The 6,958-nt window shown below is 42.0% G+C and overlaps 1 long non-coding RNA gene across 1 annotated transcript; it reads right to left on the bottom strand.

Moving 5' to 3' along the window:
* Nucleotides 1–335: 335 nt before the first annotated feature.
* Nucleotides 336–6,958, bottom strand: LOC125940030 (uncharacterized). The gene is made up of 3 exons (XR_007463252.1): nt 5,196–6,958; nt 3,455–3,496; nt 336–2,625 (listed from the first exon to the last, which is right to left on the bottom strand). It is a non-coding gene; the product is annotated as an uncharacterized LOC125940030 (long non-coding RNA).

The following is a 6,958-nucleotide window of genomic DNA, read 5'->3' as shown; positions in this document are numbered from 1 at the left end:
AACACAGTACTTGTGTCTGAACCATCCAACCTGGGCTTTTCAGGTGACTAGAAACATCATAATAATAAAAAAATGTTCAGGGCTGCAAGTGCACAACACTTGAACTGTCCACAGACTTGAGCTCTTCTGGACACTTCAGGTCCCTTGCGAGAAGTGAGGCCAGAGTGTTCTTAATGTAGGTCATGTTTGTCCCAGGAAACTTGTGACAGGTAAAGCCTGTAAAAAAAGGAAAAACAGCATGACGTTAAAGATCAATGTTCCACATGCAAAAGTGCGATATACAATACGCCCTGTTATAATGAAACTGTTTCATTTGTTCTGTTTACTCCAAGTTTTCACGAGTTCAATTCTAGAGAATGACCAGCTTTCAAAGTGGAGTGGCACCGGAGGACTCCACTTAGTACAATATGCAGAAGGCAAACAGGAAAAGCCCACTGTGGCAGAATAACTTCATGAATATCCTTGGTGTGAAAATGTGAACGTTGCTTGCTTAGGAACAAAATGGTGGAAAAAAGACTTCATACAGTTGGTGAAAAAACTTAAAGGTAGACTACTGGCAACTAAAATTAGTTCTCTCAACAATCATAATCAAAATGTGCAGCACTTTATTGCACTTTTCCTTGCAGGAGTTGCTCCAAATACGGTTATGCGGCCAGAATTGAGTGTGGTATATCTGAATTTGTTTTACAAGCTCATATGCTACTGGAGTGCACTTCTCGCATCGTGATGACCATTCTTATGCCTCTCTACTGAAAACAAAATACTGCTTATAACGAGGATTTACTGCAGTTGCACGCCGACCTGGTTACACTAACACAAATAAATGCGAAGAAGAAATACGAAGAAATGCTCAGTCTTACAAGAGAAATATGCAAGTGGACTGGCTCTGCTAATCCTTTGAGGGTCACTGCCATGCATGTAGAGTGGTGGAAACAAATCGTGTGGTCACGACCATAAATATGAGGCGGCGAAAGAACATATAAATAAGCATACCTTTTAAGAATGAAGTGTCCCCAAGCATCACATTACAGATTCTGTAACCTTCTGCGACTTCTACAAAAATCCTGATTGTGCTGTTGCCCCTTGGCTTCTTCCAAAACTGATCTTTCTCTTTATTCTATGGTGCCCATCACTGCAGTAGTTTGGGAGTATTCAACTAGTTTAATGTTTTGTGAGTGTCATTACATTTAAAAAATGTGATTATGCTAGTTTGCCCTGCATGCTACAATAAACATGGTGTAAAACAGCGGACACTAAGAAATCTTTGTCACTTTGTGACCTAAAAAATTATTTACCCATTTTTTTTCTCGAAAGGTCACTCTGAAGAACGATCCAGAATAAAAATATAACACTTAAATTGGGGGACGTTTGCCAGAAAATATGTGATCCTCAAAGGGTTAAACATGAACACCTACAAAGCTCATTCAATCTTTGATAAATCTAAACCCATAGTACTTGAGCACTGGTTTATAATAACGCTGAAAACAGGCAAGTGCGTCCTTGAATTAAGAAAGCAGGAGACATTTCCAACAATTTCAGAGTGGGAGCTGTGGACATGCCTCATGTTCTGTAATAAGCTTTATATAGTAGCTGCCAAGGGCCTATTGAGTACTGATCATTTTATGGGAACGTGAGGAAAAGTCAAATAAATACCTTTGTTTTTTCCACATCCTAGAATACAATGTGATAAATTGGATCTTAATTGGTTGAGTGCCTAGAATGAATGGACATTGCTAAACATAGCAATGTTGACAACGAATTTGGCAACTGTTCCTATTGTTGCTTTCATCGAAACAACCAAACAATTATGCCCCGTAACTTAAGCTCATTCTGCTTAAAGGCTACTGTCTGCCACCACATGGACCTCCTTCAAGACAGGAGCAACTTTAATTCAATGTGGTCTGTTGAAATAGGTGAAACCACTATGTTTTGCGTTACAGAATCTGGAGGGCCATTTTGATTGCTGAAATTTGGTGGAAGTGCTGTCCCTCGAGTTGAGCAGTAACTGCACTTGAGCATAGCTTCTCCACAATTCCTATAACAACACTTTCAGGCTACTTAAGCACACCCGCTATAGCAACAGATTGGTAGCAAGCTTCACAGATTGGTACTACAGATTGGTAGTTGCTTCATTGCAACTGTTCATTGCAATGACAGTCAAGTAGTGCAACTAATGCGCAAATACACCTAACTTTGTCAGTTGGAGCCACCAATCACTTCTGGCAGTTAAGGCTGCTTTTAAAATTTAGCACTTTAGTATGGAGGCGTTAGAGACTTGAGATCAAATGAACATTCATTCCAAATAGTAGGCTATTGTAGCACGTAGTTGCAGACACAGGCTACTTGAAAGTCATTTGTTGTGCTAATAGCAAGCTGGTAATTCCAAGTACAAAATGTGAAGGCAAAAATGCAATGGGTAAAAGGATGTACGGTACTTGCCTATAACAGCGTTGACCCTGATAAGGCCAAGAGCCTCTTTTTGCCTATTGGTGGTGGTGTTTCCGAGAAGTAAGTGGCCCATGAGGTTCTCCTCAGTGAACACATGGTGAATCAAGGCCCTTGCAAACTTGCCTGGTCCACCATGGCAAGCTGTGCCAGGATCATCTGAATGAGCACCTCTCCAACCTATGTGAAACGGCACGTTTAGGTAAATAATATTAGTGAGGTAGTTTAAGGATTTTAAGCACATTTACACAACAGCCACACTCCGAATAAATCACAGAAATACTGCCTGCTCCAGACCTAAAATGTCAACTAATGTCACTAATAAAAACAACTAAAACTAATGTCATAGCTTGTTATGCTGTTGGGATGCCATGTGCTTCAGAAAAACAAGGATTCACCCAGTACAAAATAAAATAGTAAGTAAACCAAAGCATTGAAAACTTTAATGCAAGTAGCATTTTTAGGATACTTCACATACTTTCGGGTGTCTGTCTAACTATTTTCCAGCCAATTTGTGTCACTTGGTGGTCAATGGCCTAATGGGTAGGGCTGCTATGTAGACGGGAAGTGGGTTAATAACCATCTGATGGACCTGCTTGGATCTCTGGGTATGTTACTCAGAGTATGTGCCATTCTTCAATGAACCTCTTTCACGCCATCGTGGGCAACTGCTGCTTGTGTTGGCAAGCAGCAGTAGCAAGCAGCTCAAACAGGAAGATAACTGTCGACGTTAATGCGATATTACCACTACACATCAGATTCGCTTGCTGTGTCCCAGACCTACTCAGCTGAATGTGTACATAAGACACAAAGACAGGGTGTGCCTCATCCACCTCATCAAATAAATGAATCGACTCGCAAATCAAAGGCTATGCAAAATCGCAAAGGAGACACTTAATGCTACCATTTTTACTAAATCTTAAGGAGAATACCTCCCAGCAATACATTCTCCTGGCAACAGTGCATTTGATCATGGTGACGCTAGATGATGAATGGCCAAAGAATTCACCTTTTGCATTCCGGCTGTGGCGTCTCCAGGCTCATTTTGATTCTGAAAACAGATGTCAGTATTAAAATGTGACGCCACGATAACTCAAAAGCAACAATCAAAACATCTACATGGACGATTAGGCCGACATAAATGGATGGATATAAATGACTGATTGAAAACATTAAAGCATGGCTGCTCTTGCCACTGGCAGTGTGAGGTGGGCAAATAATTTATTTTTAATTTCTCTCCTAAATTTTAAAATTATTTTTGCTCATCTACTGCATGAACTGTTGCGGCCACATCTTAAAGGTAGCTCGTTCATATAAAACCAGTGTTGCATTTTTTACTCCCCGTCTAACTGCTGCTACTGCAGTTTGCTTACTCTCTAAGTATTCCACAGAACTGCTCCACCAACAAACCATTGTTCCAAGCTTATGGCAAAGCGTCATTTAGATCACAAGGATACGCTCCCCTTTAACTCTCTCTCCTCTTTAGTGTGTGAATTCAAAGCAAAAATAACTTATTGACATAGCTGTCTGCTTCTATCTCATAAAAAGCCTTGCTAATTTTTGACATTTGTCGATAACGCTTACATGCCACTGGGAGCACAGTGGGACGACACGGCAAATATGCCCAAGCATCTCGTTCCTTTACTGATTTTCGAACTTAGTTATATCAATCAGTTACTGAAGGGCCAAAGGCTGAAACTTCACACGATGACATTATTTTGAATGTTTCATCCCACTAAAGCAGAACATAGCATCCCACAGAATCTGCCTTTTCCGTGAATATAGAGCGCCTACGCGAAGGCGTTAGCGCGAAGTACTCGATGGCGTCGAAGGGAGATAATGGTTAAAAAAAAGTTCACCGCGCGCGTACCGGTGGAAAACAAACCACACATAACCTGATGATTTCACAGCATTCACTGGCATCAGCCCTTTTTTATCTCACCTATCACATAGAATCACATATACGCCATTGCAATTCTTTATTATTATCGCGCCACAGCGCGTGTCTACCGCACGGCGTGTCAGCGGACTCTGGGCACTCGATCCTCAAGCGAACAGCGCAGCAGAATACATTAGAACGGCAAAACGCCCCGCGCATATTTTCGCCGATCCCGACACGCCATGTAGTAGATGCACGTCAATGGACGGCGTTGCGCGAACGAAATATACTTGATTACAGTACAGTTCGGATTATTTCACGTCGCATTGTTTCCACGAAAACGGCAAAGCACGAGCGCTCATTAATAAGGCTAATTTCAATCGGTGCTGGAACACCGTACCAAACATCGTGGCGCGCACAACATGCCCTGTTTTAGCTGGCTCCACATAGCTGCCCACCAAAACGGCAGAGCACGAGCGCTCATTAATAAGGCTAATTTCAATCGGTGCTGGAACACCGTACCAAAAATCGTGGCGCGCACAACCACGGCCGGGCTCGACTGGCGCGCGCGTTCGCAAGAAGCGAGCGCGCGCGCCAGTCGAGCCCGGCCGTGACACAACATGCCCTGTTTTAGCTGGCTCCACATAGCTGCTTTACGTCGCCGCAAGCGCGCTGTGAAGTTAAATCAGGACAAAACTTCATGCTCAATATCACAAATCTAGTGCTGCACAACCAATTCTCGCAACGGAAGGATAGTACTAGTAATGAAAACGAGCACAGAGGCGCGTGGAAGACACGCACGGGCTCTGTACGCACTTTTTCTGATAGCGTCGCAATGAACGAGCAAGTGGAATTCGAAACACTCACTCACCTTCGATGTGGCTGAGTCGGAGGCGATCATGGTGATCTTCGAGGCACCGTGTAGCCCATAAAGACCGAGCAATAAGTTGTAATATACCAAAGATGTCACAGCGAGGCAAAGGGCACAGAAAACACAGCAAACTCATCACGCAACCCGCACACATACGCCGCACGCACAAAGTTCCGGAATCCGCCAAAGAGTCAACAGCGCAAGCGCGCATTCACACAAAAACGCGCATACAAATCCACGCTTTCATAGATGTGAATTGCCATATTTATTAACAAATCTTGTAATATAATGGTATTTCTTAACAATTTCTGTGGTTTGCAAGAGTGTGAAAATTTTCTGCTTAGCTTCCTTGAGGAACTATTTTCTTTATCGCGGTAACGCAGTGCGCCGGCCGGTCACGTACGGAGCGCGCGGGAAATAGTGCAAAATTCAAACGTCGCAAATGTCGCGCCCTGTGTGCGCGCACAGTTTTAATCGTTTGTATTAAAAAGAAATATTTATTTTAATACGTGAAGCAACCGGCGCGAAATGAACTACGGACCAGCAACGTACACAATTGTCGCTGTTCGTGCTTGTTAGTTTGACATCATGACGAACGGTAGACAGCATGCCGTCCCGTTGATTAAACATTTGTACCTGTGCTTCTGCGCTACGATTTGCTACCGGCAAAGTATAACAGCGTAGATTGTGCGTGGTGGCCAAGCAGTTTCCCAGCACACTGGCCAGCACCCCGTCTCTACGTGTTACAGAATAGACCTAGGCTTTCATGTAAAATATGGACACCACGTCGCAGAGATCACCCAAACTTGTTTCATTTTATTGTGCGCTAAGGGCTAACAACTAAACAAAACGCACTCTTTAAAAAACATATTTATTTATTATGCTTACATACTACTTTTCCCACCATCTTGCCCATATTTAACATGGAGGCAATGCCGTTTTCTGACACAGACAGGGCACTGGCCACTTACAATAGAAGCCGATGGGAATCCAGGAGGTGCCCAATCATCGGTCATTGGTCACTGCTTGTTGGGACGTTTGTCTTGTGCTCCAATTTTGTGTCTATATATATATATATATATATATATATATATATATATATATATATATATACAGGGTGGTCATTGTTAAGTCTTACGGAAGTTTTAGAAATCGCCTGTGGCAGGTAGCATAATTCTTATCATTGAGCTGGGTTAATCGATGAGGCGGACATTAGTAGCACGAGCAATCGAAACACACATTCAACTAATTAAGAAGAAATCACTAATTAACTTCTTATTTTATTACTTTACGACACATATTGCGATTTACGAATTTGAGCCGGTGATCTTTTCAGGCGTATCCACTTGGAATGAATTTCCAGAATGACACCAGTTTGGAGATATGCGCCATCAAACTCGCCGTAAAAATGCACTGTTGTTACACTTACTTTGTTACCAAAATGCTGTTTTATACATAACTAAAACGTAACTAACTAAAGTAACTAAAACGCCCATGTATTTCGTCCCACACTTTGGGCAATAATATCTCGAAACTGGTGTTATACTGGAAATTCATTTTAGGTGGATGCGTCTTGCAAACTCACCGGCTACAATTCATATATTGCAATATGTGTCGTAAAATAATTAACTAAGAAGTTCATTAGTAAATTTTTTGTTAATTATTAGAATATTAGTTTCAATTTCTTGTGTTACTAATGTCCGTTTCTTCGAATAACCAAGCTAAGTGATAAGAATTATGCTACCTGCTACAAGCGATTTTTA

Source organism: Dermacentor silvarum, chromosome 9 (genome assembly GCF_013339745.2).
Source record: "Dermacentor silvarum isolate Dsil-2018 chromosome 9, BIME_Dsil_1.4, whole genome shotgun sequence".
NCBI lineage: Eukaryota > Metazoa > Arthropoda > Arachnida > Ixodida > Ixodidae > Dermacentor > Dermacentor silvarum.
The sequence above is the reverse complement of the archived record's forward strand: the minus strand, read 5'-3'. Positions and strand labels throughout refer to the sequence as shown.